This window comes from Vicugna pacos, chromosome 2 (genome assembly GCF_048564905.1).
Source record: "Vicugna pacos chromosome 2, VicPac4, whole genome shotgun sequence".
Lineage (NCBI taxonomy): Eukaryota > Metazoa > Chordata > Mammalia > Artiodactyla > Camelidae > Vicugna > Vicugna pacos.
The window spans coordinates 41909186-41925432 of NC_132988.1; the positions used below are offsets into that span (position 1 = coordinate 41909186).

The 16247-nt window shown below is 34.9% G+C and overlaps 1 protein-coding gene, 1 long non-coding RNA gene, 1 other non-coding gene and 1 pseudogene across 5 annotated transcripts in view; 3 read left to right on the plus strand and 1 right to left on the minus strand.

Annotated features, from left to right (window-relative positions):
* ANK2 (ankyrin 2) overlaps positions 1-16247 on the minus strand; it is a 521075-nt gene that overhangs the window by 416221 nt on the left and 88607 nt on the right. The window lies entirely within an intron of this gene.
* LOC102532950 (large ribosomal subunit protein eL29 pseudogene) lies at positions 5189-5666 on the plus strand (annotated as a pseudogene).
* On the plus strand, positions 7730-15015 carry LOC140700107 (uncharacterized). The gene is made up of 3 exons (XR_012078328.1): positions 7730-7796; positions 8295-8406; positions 13860-15015. It is a non-coding gene; the product is annotated as an uncharacterized lncRNA (long non-coding RNA).
* Positions 7817-7888, plus strand: TRNAG-ACC (transfer RNA glycine (anticodon ACC)). Its single transcript has one exon. It is a non-coding gene; the product is annotated as a tRNA-Gly (tRNA).

A 16247-nucleotide genomic window follows, 5' to 3' on the forward strand; every position in this document is an offset into this window, starting at 1 on the left:
TTTTATGACTTCATTTTAATTTCATTATCTCTTTAAAGATTTGTCTCCAAATATAGTCACATTCTGAAGTACTGGAGTTTAGGACATCAACACTTGAGTTGGAGAGGACACAATTCAGCCCATAACAGTTACTATTCAAAAAACTCCTACCTTAGATGTTTTAAGAAAAATGTATATTTTTATGATTGACTATGGAAATATCTCATAGTGTCATTTGTGTTTTCTACCATAAGTGCTAATGACATGAGGACATAGTATTTTCCTATTTAAAACATTTCCTAATTGCATCAGCTTAGGAAAATGAAAGGCACTTCCTCCTGTCAGTTACAATTACTGCAAAAGCTGGTTCAAAAAAAAAACAGCAACTGTTTTATTCTGAACTCCAATGTATTATTCTTTCCTGTATATTTATGCTACTTAAAAATGCAATTATAATTATTGTTTTAAAACTTATTAAATATGCTGTCACAGATGATTCTATGGCAATGTTTTTTCTGATATTTCCCAAAGTGTACATATTAATTTTATTTTTTGACTTTTTAAATCAAAATGAACGTACAAGACAATTAGAAAATCAGAAAATGCTTATAAACTCTATAGGCTAATGGCTCTAGCAGGGACTTTCTTAATTAAATATGAAGAGTACCTAGAGACAGCCTTATATTGGCTCTGATCATCTTGTATGAGAAAATTTATTGGTCCGGAAAGCAAGAGAGAATATCTTTGAATTGTTTCAAGAGCAAAGCCACATCTCCACACAACAGGTCAAAGAAATAAGTACAATATACATATAACTTGACATATTTTGCCTGTTGCTATAGTAGCAAGAAATGTCTCTCCAGTGAATGCAATGGGGTTTATGACCATAGCTTAGTACAAGATGTAACAATGATTATGATGTAATCAAACCCTGCAGGATAGTTAATTTTTGTCAATAAGTCTGCCAGAATAAATTTTTCAGAAAAAGCCAGGGTAGATGATTTTATGAATTTTCTCTGTGTGATATCAGGGAAGGAATCATCTCAATTTATAAAAGAAAGAGTGATGGGCAAGGAGGATATAGAGCTTCTCCAGCCCAAGTGGCAAGTGGTGATAAGTGAGAAAACAGTTTCCACCTGGAAGAGCAGCAGGTATACAAATGTCCCTGGTGGGAAATCCTCTCCAATGGCAAATGAAATTATGCAGGGATTTATGGCTGAGAAAGCACAATTTTCCAAAAGGTAAAATCACACCTACCATTCAAATATTAGATGAAACATGTCAAAGATTTGCTGTTGCTAATTAATGACAAGATCAGTAAGATGTTAAAAAGTGTTCAAAGGAGAATCTGAAGAACAGATTTATTCATGGACCATTAAACAAGCCATATGCTCAAATCATTTGCTAATAAAGACAAAACTAGTTAATATCCTATTTGGCAATGAAATACTTTGTTTGGGATTACCTTTTCTATAAGACAAATTAATTGTTTTCATACTGGACAAAATTTATTAGCATTTCTATGGAAAAAATCATTTGCATTCCTATCAGTTTTCTTTTTTTAATATTTAACTTTATTTTTTTATGGAGGTACAGGGGATTGAATCCAGGGCCTCTCGCATACTAAGCACATGCTCTACCACTGAGCTATACCCAACCCCCAACAGCTTTCTACAAATTAACTTTTACCTCTACAAAGTTGTAAAATGGACTTGAAAGAGAATTAAATAAGCAAACTCTTACAAAATCACATAATTCCTGGAAGGTCTGCTAGACAATGCCCAGAACGCCACTGAACAGACACCCATTAATCTCTTCTGCTGGTTTCGGATCTTTTGACAATTTATTCTGATGTAGTTAAATCAATCAATCAGCCTGTTCTTTGCCCTTGTATTCCTGGCCTGGTAAAACCTTAGACAATAGACATAAAAACTATCAGCATGTAGGAGAAAAGATATTTCTATTAGAAAAATAAATATTTTATCTATTTTAAAGAGTAGACTCTGAGCTCTTTCAGAGAGTAAACAATGGGAGGACCAGCCTAACGTTGTATTTCTTCGTATCCTGCATGACTTGCACATACAGCCCAGTCAATCTTGATTTGAGCTACACATCAAAATGACTAGATGGGTTTTCTGTTTTGTTTTATTTTGTTTAAATAGTCATCCTGACCCTACTGAAATCTACTGAATCAGGTTCTCCAGGCACAGAATCCAATTTTCTGAACTTTTTAAATGATTCTGATGTGTAGCCACAGGAAAGACATGCTGTTGGTTGACTGAAATGGTTCAAAGAAGTTATTTTCTCAAATTGCTGTGGAGTCCAGAACACAAACTAATGCCTGACTTTACTTGCAACTATTCTATTAAAACCAAAGTATCACTATATTTTCTTTTCAAGATCACTACAGACTTTCTCCTTTACCTGCCCATAGTTTCATTTAACTGTGGAAGAATGGATTGATTACCAGTGAAGTCCAGGAAAGAAACTTATTTCATGCTCTATAACTTAAATTATTACAGTCTGTACCAGCTAACTCTTCTGAATAACCTCTCAAAGTTCTTCTGAGTTTATACCACTTCAAGTAGCCTCAAAATGTTTATAGTATACTTGCACCATTGGATTTTATTAATTAAAAATTCCTTTGAGGTACTTACTATCACTATCATTGGGTATTAGGAGGACTATGTGAGGTTCCTCTTGGTGGGGATTTGCCAGATTTAAGCTATTATTTTCTTACAATCATGTGACATTTTTCTTTCAGGACATAATTCGTATAGGCAGTGGGATCTATATTAGGCAGGTGTATCTCCTGTATTAATATGATAAAAATATACACAATTCTAAAAATGTCATACAACTTTCCATGGCAGATGGAAAACATGAATGTTACTCTTCCAAGACAGTGACTGCTAATCTTGAGAGGTGAACTGAAGCAGCCGGTCCCAGTTTCAGAATAACAAAGGTATTTCTGCATTCATTGTTGCTTTTTCCCCAACATGTTTCAGGAAAAAAAAAAACTAACTTTTAACATATGCTATTGATAATAATTATTTTTGACCACTGTAGTTTGCAATAATATTTGGACTCAGTAAGCTTAAAAAAATATATAGTTTCTAAGTATAAAAGGTAATAAAGGTCACTGTAAAAAAAATGAAATTAACAAAAAAAATTGAAGAAAAATGAGAAGTATCTAATAAAACTACTATTGACATATATGTATTTCTTTTGTATGTTTCTATGCATATGGGTAATATACTTGAGAGCATACTGCATGCATTTTTTCACCCTGAATTTTTAAATTAATAAATAGTATTTTTCACATCATTAAAATTTCTTTTAAAAACTACTTTTAGAATGGCTACAAAATATTCCATTTCATGGATAAACCATAATTTATTTAACAATTTCCTTATTATTAAATACTTAGATAATTTTCCATTTGGAGTCATTATAATAATTGTAAATCAGCTTTTAAAAAGCTGTTTTCTCACCAAATAATATTCATATTATGCACTAGCTGTCTAAGATGAAGTGTTACCCATGGACAAACCACTTGAATATTCTGGAGATGTTTCAAGAAATCTAAAAAGCCCTTAGTTTTAAAATGTCAGTATATACTTCTAATTTCAAAATGATTTTTAGACAAATTAAAAGCATAATGAGATATTACTTCATGCCTGTTAGAATGGTTATCATCAAAAAGATAAGAGACAACAAATGCTGGTGTGGATGCAGAGAAAAGGGAATGGTTGTACATTGTTGGTGGGAATGTAAATTGATGCAGCCACTATGGAAAACAGAAAGGAGGATACTCCACAAATTAAAAATAGAACTATCTATGATTCTGCAATCCCACTTCTGCCCCACTTCCGTGAATATAACCAAAGGAAACAAAAACACTAACTCTAAAAGGTATCTGCACACTTTTGTTCACTGCAGCATTACTTACAATAGCCAAGACATGGAAACAACCTCAGTGTCCATCAATGGATGAATGAATAAAGCAGTTGCGGTATAAATATATACAATGAAATATTATTCAACCATAAAAAATGAGGATTTGTGACAAGACAGATGGACCTTGAAGGCACTATGCTAAGTGAAATAAATTGACTGAGAAAGTCAAATACTGTATGATCTCTTTCATACGTGGAATTATTAAAAAAAAACACATAGAAAAAGAGATTAGATTTCTGGATACCGGACGTGGAGGGTGTGAGGAGGAGGAATTGGAGGAAGGTGGTCAAAAGATACAAACTTCCAGTTACAAAATAAACAAGTACTAGGGATATAATATACAACATGATGACTATAGCTAATACTGCTGAATGTCATATAGGAAAATTACTGAAAAAGCGAATTATAAGAGCTCTTATCATACAAGGAGAATTTTATTCCTTTTTTCTTCTTTATTTTCCTTTTATTATATCTATATGAGAATTTGGATTTTAGTTGAACCTATTGTGGTAATCATTTCACAATATGTGTAAATCAAACCATTATACTGTATGACTTAAATTTACACAGTGATGTATTTATTTCTCAATAAAATGGGAAAAAGGTTTTTTTTAAATAAATAATTAAATATGAAAAATCATTTTAACTTACCATGCTTTTGTTTTTCACACCAGGATTTATTGAATTATCTTTGGTGTCGCTAAAAGAGAGGTGTGACTAAAGTGTTTCACAACTGGAAGAATCATTATTTTTAAATCCGTCCTGAATTTCAGAGATCATTTCCTTTTGGTTTGAACCAAATTCCAAGAATTTGGGCGTTTCATTATATTCCTTTCCAAATTCTTCATCCCTCTCTATTCCAATATCTAAAATATCTTAACAACATAACAAAAGTGACCAATTCTTTTTTTTTACAGTTGCACTCAAGAGATTACTTAATATTAATATTTTGGTTCTATTTTGTTCAAATTACAGCACTTGGCCCTTTGGAGTGTTTAAAATAAACATTCTAATTTTAGAGCAGTCATGAACTTTTTTTTTTTACTTAATATCTAATTCATATTTGCAAAAGATGGTCTTGTTTTCTTCTCAAAAATATCTTGTTCCTGTTATTTTCCCCCAACTTCATGTGTTACTTGAGCTTGGTATTGTTGGGTTTTATTGGCCCAATGCTCATTTAAAACAATATAGCAACACTCTTTCTCTTCCGGTCCCAGGCGATTCAGGATCTCCCGGCTCCAGTGCAGACATGGCCATGTAGAAGAATCACACCACACACAACCAGTCCTGAAAATGGCACAGAAACAGCATCAAAAAAACCCTGATCACAACTATACGAATCTCGTAAGGGGGTGGACCCCAAGTTTCTGAGGAACATGTGCTTTGCCAAGAAGTACAAGAAGGGCCTGAAGAAGATGCAGGCCAACAACGCCAAGGCCACGAGTGCACATGCTGAGGCTGTCAGGGCTCTCTTAAAGCCCAAGGAGGTCAAGCCCAAGATCTCAGAGGGCAGCAGCCTCAGGCTCAGTCGACTTGCCTACAGTGCTCACTCCAAGCTCGGGGAACGTGCTCCTGCCCGCATCACCAAGGGTCTCAGGCTTTGTTGGCCAAAGGCCAAGGACAAGACTCAGACCAAGGCCACAGCTTCAGCTGCAGTTCCGGCTCTGGCTCTGGCTCCAGCTCAGGCTCCCAATGGCACCCAGGCCCCTACAAAGTCTCCAGAGTAGAGGCTTTCATCTACTGATGTGAGGATAGAAGGACTAGTGTGACCCCTGGGCTGCTGCCTGCATGGGGCTCATGTCTACCTGTGCTGTTTGTACAAATAAACCTGAGGCAAGATCTGTTCAGTCAAAAAAATTTATATATATTATATATATATATATATATATATCAACAATCTGCTTAATAATCAGCCTCATTCCAAAAGTAATTTCATACTACAGAGTTTAACATTTTAGTTAGTGGTTTAAGGACCCACAACACACATTTCCAACTAGAGCAATTGTTTTAGCATTTTATTTGGAAAGGCAAAGAAGCAACAATATTAAAGACATTTAAAAAAAACTCTTTGCTATCTTCTACAGCAATTATTTAAAGTGTTGGAATATAAATAAATAAAATTTCACTGATGTGTAGTTTAGTGCTACGTGTTAAGTTAGATGGCTTTGAATCTACTGCTATTAAATGCCAAAATATGAAACTGTTAAAAACAGAATAACATGTCCACTAGCTTAAACTGATAAATGAAACTGCACCTCCATTTTGGAAGTACATAGCTTGTGACATTTAAATCTACGTCTTTCTAATAATACATTTAAGATATTATTTTCTTTGTAGTTAGAAAAATAATTGTAGCATTACATGAGACTGTTTTTTCCTTTTTTAAAGGAATGTTAAAAACAACTTATACTAGAAAAAGAGGAGACAGCCCAAAATAAGAACTCTGTTTCCCTCACAGACATAGAAAACAAACTTCCAGTTACCAGGAGGGGAAGGGGGTGGGAAGGGATAAATTGCGAGTTTGAGATTTGCAGATACTAAATAATATACATAAAGTAGATAAACAGCAAGTTCATACTGTATAGCACAGGGAACTATATTCAATATCTTGTAGTAACCTATGGTGAAAAAGAATATGAAAACGAATATATGTATGTTCATGTAAGTCTGAAGCATTATGCTGTACACCAGAAACTGACACAACATTGTAAACTGATTTCAATAAAAATACATATATCCAAAAAAAAAAAACCACTCTGTTCCCTTTGTTACCACATTTTGAGTTTTGCTAGGTTGGTGTCAGTGACAATGAATATAGTTATTTTTAATTATAGCTTTTTTTCCAGGGTTTGGCTATACCTGATTAAAATGCAACATTGATATTGAACTGTCTGAATTGATTAGTGTATTGAGTCAGCATCAAACGTCAAGATCTTCTTTTTGATATTCTAAGTAAATTCTTTGTGGAATCTTTGCGCAAAATAAGTGACCCACCCCATTTCTGACTCTGTGACACAGGCTGAGTCATCTTTGCAACTATCTCAACTAACCCTAAGCAAAACTACATTATTCAATGTGCACTTTAGTGTTGTGAGATAATAGGAAAATATATATATATATATATATCTGTTTCTGCAACTGGTTCCTGGCACAGAGCTCCTAAAACTCATGTAAATAATAAGAGTACTAGGAGTATCTTCTGTTTCAATATTTGATCTTTGAGCCCGGTTCCTGACATAGAGCTGGAGTTTCCTGTGTGATCTCAGTGCCTTTTGTTCTAATGAGGTGATTCTTAGTGGGATCCTGGATGGGGGCTGGTCACCAGAAAGATAAAGCCTTGATTAGAAACTTGTTATTTTCAGCCTCATTCCCCATTCTCCAGGGAAAGGAGAGGGACTGGAAATGGAGTTAATGATGAATCATACTACTTGATGAAATTGCCAAAAAAATCCCAGAAGTAGGGGGTTTGGAGAGCCTCGGGGTGGGTGAACACATGGAGATGCTGAAAGAGTAGCACGCTAGGAGAGAGGGTAGAAACTCATCTCCCCTTCCCACATATCTTGCCCTATGCATCTCTTCCATCTGGACGTTCATCTGTATTCTTTATCATATTCTTTTGTAACAAACCAGGAAACAGTAAGTAAACTGTTTTCCAAGTTGTATGGGCCCCCCTAGCAAAATAATAGAATGCAGAAGAGGGAGTCATGGGAACCTCCAACTGACAGTTTGCCGGTCAGAAACACCAGTAACAACCTGGGCTTGCCATTGACATCAGAAGGGTGGAGGCAGTCTTGAGCCCTTAGTGTGTGGGATCTGACATTATCTCCAGATAAATATTGTCAAAACTGAGTTAAATTGTAGGACACTTGGGGGGTAGGGGGGTATAGCTCAGTGGTATAGTGCATGCTTACCATGTGTGAGGTCCTGGGTTCAATTCCCAGTACCTCTGTTTAAAGTAAATAAATATAAATAAATGAATAAATAAATAAACCAAATTAACCCTCTCCCCGGGGAAAAAAGAAAAAAGAAAAAAACTTTAAAAAAAATTGTAGAACACCCTGCTTGGGGCGAGGGGTGGGAGGAGGTCACAAATTTGGTGTCCAGAAGTATCAGGTGAAGTGTTCTGGGTGAGTAGTAAAGGGGAGACACAGAGAAGTGAGTTGCTCCTACTCAAATGTCCTTAATTCAAGCCCTCTTTAGCTTCTTTGTATCACTTTACACAGAGCAGTATTTGAGAACATTACTAAAGTTTAAAGTTTGCCAACATAAATCCTGACTGGGCTAAGTCAGTTGAGAAAGATTTCACAGTTGGGGAATATTCTTTGTCAACTATTCTATCACTTTATGGCTCACAGGGATAATAAAGAACCTGGTCGCAGAACTGAATGTGGCATACTGAGCAGACCTAGAACTCTCGGACTCCATGAAAAAGAGGATTGAAAGACCAACCACTCAAGAAAATTGCAGGTCAGTAGATGGATAACTCAAGTGCAACCCAATAGAGATCTACTCAAAACTTGCTTACTCTCCTCAAAAATTGCAAAGGTAAGAACCAGCCTTCCCTCTCTAACTGTCCAGTTTAAAGGGAATCGAGGGTTCTAGAGATTAGTATATTGAGGCACTCCCAAGATCATTTACAGCAGCCCTACGATTTCATTAATTAAGAATAATTGAACTACAAGGACCTTAAAAACCATTCAGTCCTACGTCTTCATTTAACAACTCAGGAAACTGAGGCCCGAAGATGTTGGTTAGGTGTTCAAGGCCACAAGATTAAGCACCACTGGGGGCTAGAAGTAGCAATCCCAGTCTTCTGACTTCCAGACCAGAGTTCTGTTCCCTCTGCTGCCTGTCAGATGATGGTCCCCAGGCAGGTGTATTCAAGGACAAATGAATGAGAGCTGAATTGCTGTGAGTTATAACCACCATACAGAGGAGATCATGCTGTTTGACATTCTGAAAGGAACAAGTAATAAATTTTTCTAAGTTGCCGTGGTAACAAACTTAAATACAGGAACAAATAGAGGAAGATGCAAAAACGTGGAACTGTACTTAAATTCACTCTTAAAAACCTGATAAAAACTAGAGAAATGGTATTTCATATTTCTCAAAATATCTTTACTTAACTCTGTATCAGAGTATATAATAGCGACTATAAAAAGATTGAAAGAAAACCTAACGCAGAAAATTTTCTCATAAGAAAATAATACTTAGAATTATTCATTTGAACTGGTCACCATTAAAAACACTCTGATAACATGATGAATTTAAATAAATAAGAATCTCTGAATGTTTCTTAACGAGATATATCTGAGTTATACAAGCCAAAGTTTCGATTTAAGGTTGGGTTTTAAATGTAAAATTTAACAATTTTATATTTAGCATTTAAAGCAATATTAAGTAGAAAGGGAAGGAGGGTGGAAAGGAGAATTCTTGATTCTTAAGTATGTGTGTGCAATAAGGTGTAGCCAGAATTAGAGCAAGTCTACAGAGTAAACATGACAATTTAATTAAATAAGAACAGAACAGATCATATTTGGTGGCAGTATAAAAATCTACACACACTGTATCTATGAGGAACTTAAGCAAATAAATGGCTTCTCTTTGCCAGTCTGCACGTTATTTATAACAATGTGGTAAATCCTTCTAAAAAGCCAAGAGAATTTAAGATTTTAATGCTAAAATTGTTATTCATAGCTGAAAATAATATATATAATTTTTAGTAATCAAAAATCCTTGAAGATTGCTTTATTTTGTTCAGATTTTAAAAGCACAGATCTTCATAAAAATATATCTTGTCTCTTTAGCATTACATTCTCTATCCACTGTCATGTGTCTGATATTCTAGAGACATTTATTATTTCTTAGCTAATTGCTTTTCTTTTCTTTTTTTGGATTAAAAAATTTTTTTCACTGTACATTTTTAAAATTTACATACATGAGCTATTCATTGTTTCTATGAAGAGTTTAGCTAATTGCTTTTTGATAGAGAAACACATTGTGCTTGGCTGTGGGAAGGGGAATATTTATATTGACAGTTCCCATTCAGATGTCATAAGATCAAGCCTCATACCTGACACCATCTCAGGAGTTGCTACCTGCACGGAATGTATTTTATAAATATTCGTGAAAAGAAAAATGAGCTGAGTCTCCTCAATATTAGGAATGCAGATTTACTTTGGGTCATATAAAAGATTTAGTGGGTACTGTATACCATAATCAGAGGTAGCATTGTGTGAGGAACAATGTTCTGGGCTTGGAAGTGGGAGATGTGAGTTCGAAACCTACCTTTGCCACTAACCAGTCAGGTGGAGAACCTTCACTTCCATAGCACTTAAAGTAAGATCACTGGACTGAATGATCTGTAAGAGTCCTTTCCGGTAGATATAAAATTCTATAATTTTATTATTCCCCTCTAAAGTATAATAAATTATATTAATATCTGCATAAGGAAAAACTATAGGCATACTGACAGCTTCATTAACTAAAATGATATTTATTCTTACCTAGACAAACAATTTTTTCATTATGATGTTCAATTTTCATTACTGGCAGACATTTTAGTGCATTTAAAGTTCAGTTTTGCATTTCCTAACTACAACTTTAGTTTGGCTGCACTTAGCTACATTTGCAAGCATTAGCAAGACACTTAGTATGATTAAAGCAAACAAAGGATTATTCCCTATTACAGAAGTATGAACAAAATGCTGGTTTATGAATTTTCTACTTGTTATTTTGTGCTAAGGGAATTCTATCTTGTAATACGCCTATTTCATTTGTCTTAGGAAAAATAAAAAGATATTAAAAGCTCTATGCATCTCAAATTGTTAGGATTTAGGTGCATTAAAAATAATTCACTATATATTAAAATTAGTTACATTAATTATTTTTATTGGCTTTCATAAAATAAACGAATTGTTTTATTTCCTCACCTGAAAGGTTGGATTTCAACCAATGTTAAAGCCAATGAGTGAGCTAATGTTAAGTGTCCTATTTATTTAAAAATATCATTTGTTTTTTTAAAAGCATAGTTAATACTTATAAAGAAAAATATCTGTGATAAAGAAATGTAACCTGACTAAAGCTAATGGAATTATAAACTACAGTTCTGTAGAGCTGCTACAAGTCTTCACTGTCACCTATAAATTCATTTACTCTAGAAGATGTTTCTGCCAATTTTCAATATGGAACTAAGGCCAGAGGACATTCCTAATATGCATATCCCAGTATACTAATAAATGTCTACTAAGCTAAGAAAAGTTCCACTTTGGTCAATCCAAAAGGTATTTGCGTGTAGAAAATGATAAATATTTATTAAATACAAAGTAGAAGAAAATAGAAATTCAATAGCAAGCTTAAGTAATGGGGAAGTCAATTAAAGCAGAGGATACTGCCACCCCTGATTAGCAGTATATAGACTTAAATAATGATGCAGAAATGATGATAAGCAAACACTAATCCCAGTCCCAGAAGTAGCCAAATAAACAATAGCCAACTAAACAACAGGTAGGAACATAGGAAAATAAATTGCCATGGAAAAACTGTAACAATTTTTCAAAAACAGAGAGTAATCAGCATGAATATTGAAAATAAAAAAATTAAAGGATACAAAAAACCAATTTGCAATCCAAAACCAATAATTCTATTAGCATGCCAAACAACATAAATCTAAAATGCAAAACACTAAGAAGATGGCAGAGAATATCATTAGTATTATTGTCACGCTTTTTTATTTTATTTGTTAGAATGTGGCATAATCTTCAGATTAAGAGATTTTGAGACAGAATGTAAATAGTGTAATCAATTTATGCCCTGCAGAATCCTTTGGGAACAACAGCACAAATAATTCAAATTATTGTATTTTGATGGAAAACAGAATGGAGATTCCTCAAAAAACTAAAAATAGACTTACCATATGATCCAGCAATCCCACTCCAAGGCATATATCCAGAGGGAACTCAAATTCGAAAACATATATGCACCCCAGTGTTCATAGCAGCACTACATACAATAGCTAAAACATGGAAACAACCTAAATGTCCATCAATAGATGACTGGATAAAGAAGTTGTGATATGTTTATACAATGGAATACTACTCAGCCATAAAAATGAATAAAATAATGCCATTTGCTGCATCATGGATGGACCTGGAGATGGTCATTCTAAGTGAAGTAAGCCAGAAAGAGAAAGAAAAATGCCATAGGATATCACTCATATGTGAAATCTAAAAAAAAAAAAAGAAGACACTAATGAACTCACCTATAAAACAGAAACAGACTCACAGACATAGTAAACAATCTTATGGTAACCAAGGGGTAAGGGGGTGAGAAGAGATAAATTTGGGAGTTTGAGATTTGCAAATATTAATTACTATATATAAAAATAGATAAAAACAAATTTCTTTTGTATAGCACAAGGAACTATATTCAATATCTTGTGATAACCTTTAATGAAAAAGAATATGAAAATGAATATATGTATGTACATGTATGACTAGGACATTATGTTGTACACCAGAGATTGACACATTGTAACTGAATATGCTTCAAATTAAAAAAATAAAAATTTTTAATGAAATTAAAAAAGGAAAAAACCCAAATTATTGTATTTTGCAAACTATCCTCCCTCACATATGTTCCTATGAAGTTATAATGACTGTAGGTTTTGTCATTAAATCAGGCCTGGGTTCCAATTTAAATATCACTTTTAGCTGTCTAAACTTGAGCAAATTATTAGATCACTGTTCCTTATAATGTACATTTCAAAGTGAATATTAATAATATTCCCTCAAAGATTAGATGTAGGGATGTAAAATTACATCCACAAAATGTCTAGCACATAAAAAGCATCTGGTTCTTAAAAGGCCCAAGTCTACTAGCTTGTAGTTACTTGGCAAAATAACCATGTCTTACAATAAATTATATCCTTAAGCAGAATGTGTCATATATAATATTTTATAAATAATCTTTAACAGGCAAATGAGACTCAAGTCATTAAAAAGTCTCCTATTTCCAGGAAAGAAATCTGCTCAAGAAAGTTTCTCAGCTTAACTCTGTTAGTGAGGTGTGCATTCAACTCATCTGCAGTCCAGGGCTGCCTAATCCCACCAAAGCAAAACTGATGAAAATGACCCTCTTCATCAATTAAGTAGTCTTTTATCAAATTTATTCCACTTACTAATGAAATAAAGCAACAAACAGACTATAAATCTTCAGACGTGAACATGGAAGTGAGGTAGTGAGCATTAAAAGCTCTTAGTGGAATGGTCTGAACACTAGTAGTGTTCAAATTAAAAGGCACAAGTAGGTAGATTTCAGCCATAAAATATGATAGACTTGTCTTTCAATAAACAATTACTAAGAATTAAGTAGGAATGTTCCGCTTTATAATTGAGGAGTGTTGACCGAATTTAAAAAGTTCCTCAGTTTTGCCCAACAAAGCCAAGATTTTTAATATGCTTCTCATTATTATTCAAACAGGAAAAAATAGTATACAATAGTATTCACTGGGACAACCAATGCCACCAGCCATGGTGAAGGTAATCACAGGGAACTAGGGTCTGAAGTTAGATGTTTCCACTCTGTCCCTCAGCTGCTTCTAGTCCAATAGCTTGTCCTCAGAGTGGTACTGGGTGCAACAAATCTGGGCAGGTGATTTGATCATCTTGTGTCCCTCCTTAAATGAAAATCTTTTTGTTTAGATTCTTTTTTTAAAATTTCTTTCTTTTTTCTTTTCTTTTCTTTTTTTTTTTTTTTTGCAAGTGGAGGTAATTAGGTTTGTTTATCTATTTATATTTTTAAGGGAGGTACTGGGAATTGAAACCAGGATGTCATGCATGCTAACCACTTACTGTGCCACTGAGCTGGACCCTTCCCCTGAAAATTTGATGATGTTACTTTTCTGCTTATACTCTTTTCAGGTGCTGTGCATAATATGAATTATTCACGCAAGGGAGGCAAATACAGTAACTCATCTTCACTCTCCCTCTTCAGGAGCCCAGAGCATTCTTCAACCACAACCTCCCAGGCACTCTGGTCCACTTAGCTTGCCTGAGTCTGGGAGTTTTTCTCAAGACTGCTTCAGTCAGCCACTTCCAATCAACCAAAGATGGCCATGAAATAAAACCTGTTTGCCTCCTGAATACACTAACTGGAAGAGTGCTCTGCCCAGAGGAGGGTCTAGGCAACAGAGGATTCACAGGTAGGGCAGAGTCAGAGAAGAAAGATGTAGACAGTGCCAGTCCAAGTAAGGAAAGTGATGCGTGGGCTCCATGTCACCTGCATTTTTACCGTGCTGGCCAGATAATCCTTTTATGCTGATGGTGTCTTGCGATCCTAGGCTGATGCCATTGACAATCAATTATATAATTATCTTCCTCTTCCCCTGGTCCCCTGCTTATGTAAAAATCTTCTGTTAATATTTCGTTTCCATACAATTTTATTTGCCTATAGAGTTAGAATACCACGCCCATGATGGCACTACTATTTAAATGTTATGTGACACATATATATATCAAGTCACACAGTAATCAAGAAGCAGTGCCAGGACTCAAACCTAATTCTTTCCAGGTGTCAGATTTAGCTAGCTTTCCAATTTACATTACTGTGGCGCTAGTAGATAGGAAATGCTGCTTTGTTCTGCTTTGATCCGATGGTTTGACTTTGTAAAGCAGATTTCAAAAAAGTTTTCTTTACAGTGACCCAGCCATTCCATTTGAGGTCTAGGCAAGCTTGGCAGCTTGGAGTCATAGATCTGCCCCATCCACTGACTCCACAGTAGGAGAGAAGAAAAGTAACCTCTAATATTCCAGAAACTGGTCTGATGCTCACAACTAGGTCTTACACGCACGCCACTTCAACTTGGACTATCATTAACAGCTAGGCTTTGTTCTGCTGTTGGAGAACATAACAGAACATGAACTTCAGTGTTAGACAAGGTCACTCTGGGACTGTAACGGAGTGAGAACAAAACGAGTTCACTCTGCAACCCACACAACACCAAATGCCTTCCTCTCACTAAGCCGAAATAATGATACTTGTTTATCAATTACAATTGACTCTTGAACACCATGGGTTTGAATTGCATGGGTCCACTTATAGGCAGATTTTTCTTTCAATAAATACCTACCACAGTAAAAAAAAAAAATGTTATGTGACAATACATTGGAACTCTGTTTTATACATCACTTCCTGTGAGGTCAGTTAACATGAATTCACCTCTAAGAAACTGGTCAATTCTTGATGTGTTGACAAACATAATTTCTGAGCCTACAAAGTAAGAATTCAATCCAGAACCATGATGCTCTCCCCAAAATCTATGTCATCTTATGATGTATCATAACAAGGAAATAGCTGGAATTTATTGCTAATGCAACTTCTTTCCCACCAGACCCTCAAAATTTAACACACGGAAGACAGGTCCCTTGTGATCTGAGCCTCATTTTTTTTAACCAATTTTACCTCTGATGAGGTCCAACAGTTAGTACCAACAGCAGGAGTGTCACCCACTGCAGTGTTGGTGAAAGAAGACAGGATGCATAGAATCTCAAGTTATGAAGCAAAATATAAAATAGGAGAATGATAAACAACATTGGAAGTTGGGAGCATCAAAAGCTTGTAGTATTAACCTCGTTGTAATATGATATGGAAAAATGGGTCTAGATCCAAAAGCTCTATCAATAAAGAGACTTTTAGGAGTTCTGTTGTATTATGATGCTTCGTGCTTTGGTAGAAAGACGGTAGCTGAATGCAGCTGTGTGACTCTTGTACCCCTCTACTCAAACCAACCTTGTGCACAAACCCTAGGTCTAGCTATCTTGATTACTTGCTGCTCTGGAATTGGTATGTTTCCCACATTCCTGTGCCTTCGCACATACTTTTCCTTTTTTCCAAAATATCCCTTTACTCAAGCCTTCCCCTCCTTCTGCTCCCACAGCATTTACGGAATTGGAATTTAAATTGTCCCTGTATATTTCCTTTATAATTGGGTAAGTTCCTTAAAAGCAGAGCCCTTTTTATGTCATTTCCATTTCATTAAAGTGCCTTTCACAGAACTTTATGTACAGTAAAGAGATATGTAATTTGATCATTGAATTACTCATTATAATATATTGATGGGAAATCTTGATGCTTTTATAATGGTTGAAGATATTTATTCACTTATCTGACTAATGCATATTGAGGTTTTTGTTTTTTACTTTTTTAACGTGTCAGACTTTGTGCCAGGAATGGGAGATATGAAAGTGACTCAATCTTGACCATTAAGAAAATTACAGTCTTAGCAGAAAGTTGACACTTTTACTCAGTCA